Below are 2,946 nucleotides of genomic sequence, written 5' to 3'. Positions count from 1 at the left end.
GATTACTTCTTCCTACTCCTTCCTCCAAAATCTATGATTTCAGATATGCAACAGACTATTTAATTGTGAAAAATGTCATCATCTACAAGCAGGATTCAGTAATTATTGCAGGGCTGATTGAGGGGGCATCTGTGTCTGTTACATTCAAATTGCTTTTTTTCTCTTTTAAACATGTGCATGTTCCAGTAAGCAATCACTTTAAAAAATCTGTTTGCTGTGTTTATTCCAGCAATTGTGAATGTTTCCGTTTCCACAAGCCACAAGCTGACTGTGTTTGCATGAGTTGGCAAAAAAAAAAAAAAAAACTATTGATAAAAACATATTCACATATTTTCTACCAGTGCACAGAAGTAAGAGCGACTACAGAGTGACAAATAAAGGAGTAAAGACACCATTTAGTGTTAACTGGACAACTTGTTGTTGAGGTACCTGTCAGGATGGTTTATATTCCCTCTGTCTCTTTCCCTCTGGACTCTGTCTTAGCTGTGTATGTGTGTAAATGCATGTCTAAGTGTTTGTGATGAGAAGCGTGTGAGAGGCCTCACAAATGTGTATGCATAACCACAAACGTGCACACTCACACACATGCACTTGTGTGTCCTAGCCTACAGAAGACAAATGACTCTCCATTCAGACCGCAGTGGAAACCTTCATTCCTTCCAGCCTCTACAAAGACATTTTGTACAAGTCTTCAGCATGAATAAGGCAACATTAGTCCATCATCAAACACACATTCATGCAGGCTTTATGAAATCTACTCTCAACAAGCACATTTAAAAAATTATTTTCCTGTTAAATTTCCCATATTTTGCAGTATTGTGTGCTAAATATGGAGGTTAAACGCTTCTTTTTTAGGCTCACCGCTGTGTATCTCTCTAGAATTTGGTCAGCCAGGCCTTTATCACATTACAACATTCATTCAAGTGAATAATGGACTACTGCTACAGAGCTTAACATGAAATGACACAGAGAATAATGTCACACTTTGCTTGTTAGCTTATTTGCATTTCAGAATCAGCTCACAAAGCAAAGCTGCGATGGACGCCACATTCTGGAAAATTAATTAAGTCCCTGTTGACTATAAAAAATGTTGCTCAGTATCATCAGTGCTCTTAAATGCTTGTTGCAAATCTAGCGCTCTAAATTCTCTCATGACTGTGGAGTGTGAAACACTTCTCCACGGGGACAATGTTCTGTAAGAGTATATGTGTGTGTGTGTGTGTGTGTGTGTGTGTGTGTGTGTGTGTGTGTGTGTGTGTGTGTGTGGCTGAGCACTGATGAATATTATTTAAAAAGCTCTCCAGAGCTCACTCCATTTCAAATGCTTTTAGGCTCCATGGATTAGTTCCATATCAGTTTCCATGAGAAAGAGTTGTGCCCACTGCCAGCGGCCTTTCATCACAGCACACACCAAAAACGTGGTTTGGCACAAGTGAAGAGGCTTTGTCGCCGGTTTTACCCAAATTCACCAAAAAAACCCCACATCACTGTCTTATTAAACCAAAACACACACTCAGAGCTTATAGTTGATCCACATTAAGATTGTCAACAAAAAAGAGATCCTAACCTCAAACACACTCTGATCTTTCTTCTGCAACTTCATTGTTCTTCCTCTTCAATGGCTTATTTTTTTTTTCTATTAACTTGTTGTTTGTCGTACTTGCATGTCCCAATGCAGCAACAGTTTCTGGTGATCTCTCTGTCATGTATTCACACAAATGGATACACACAAATACAGTAGATATTAAAAAAATCTCTTTCATACAACACCAAAGCCATTAATCAGGCTTGGTACTATTTTCTATTCCAAGTAGTATCTTACCGTTGGCATCCTGTCTGTCCATTGGATTACAATGGAAGGAAATGGGATTTCACACCATCCACACGACGTCTGGTTTAAAATGACGATGATTTCCATGCTATAGTATAGACATTTGTTTTTTATATTTCTAATCTGACGTGATGTCAAACTGGCAAAACAGCTCAAAAAATAAAAGCCTTGTTTTTGCGGTAATTTTGATTCATAAAGCCCTGTTAACAAAACATGCTCTTCACAATGATTCACAGAGTAACAAATGGACAAGAGGACCTTGTATGCTCTAATTTTATTCTTCATTGAGCTGTCCCTGTTTCTCTCTCTTCACATTCTGCTATTAAATTGCTGAAATTATAAGAGCTTAACCTTGTCCTGTTTTTGGTATCAATACAACCAACAAAACCAAAAACAGGCAAACAATTACACAAAAGAGCCATCTCTCTATGACAATGTTTGGAAATTGTACTGTATAGTCTCTGCCATACTGTATGTATGGCATGATGCACACTTTCATTTTTGGGGGGTAAAATTCTGATCTGAAGCCTTAAAGGGACAGTTCACATCACAGTTCATATTTTTCCTTTTATCTGTAGTGTTATTATCAATCTAGATTGTTTTGGTGTGAGTTGCTGCGTGTTAGAGATATCAGCCATAGAGATGTCTGCCTGGAACTAGATGACACTTGGCTTGTGATGCTCAAAGTGCCAAAAGAACACATTTGAATAACTCAACTCACTCAACTGCATCTTATGAAGCTCAGCGTAAGTTCAATCAGGAAGACCTTTCTTGTGCTCACCCTTTCACATTTTTCTCCATCCCACTCTCACTACTCCCTCTAATCAGCTGTCTATGGGTGTTCACTCCTCTAGTTATCCAATCAAACTTTGCCACGATCTCTCAGCCAGTCAGGATGCCACTGCAAAATTTTAAATCTGCTCTCTCTTCTGCTGCTGTCAGACATCATTTTAGGCAGAATCTTTGTGCCCTCCTCCACCCCGGTCACCTCCAGCCATCATATCCAGAGTCCAGGACAAGCTCTCTAAGACTCATTCCTCTACTCATCCAGATCATCGGCACTTCTCCATCTTCCTCTCATCTCATCTTCACTACCTCTACCACCACCAGTGTCT

The sequence above is a fragment of the Epinephelus moara genome, chromosome 7, assembly GCF_006386435.1.
Source record: "Epinephelus moara isolate mb chromosome 7, YSFRI_EMoa_1.0, whole genome shotgun sequence".
NCBI lineage: Eukaryota > Metazoa > Chordata > Actinopteri > Perciformes > Serranidae > Epinephelus > Epinephelus moara.
This window is presented reverse-complemented; position numbering follows the sequence as displayed.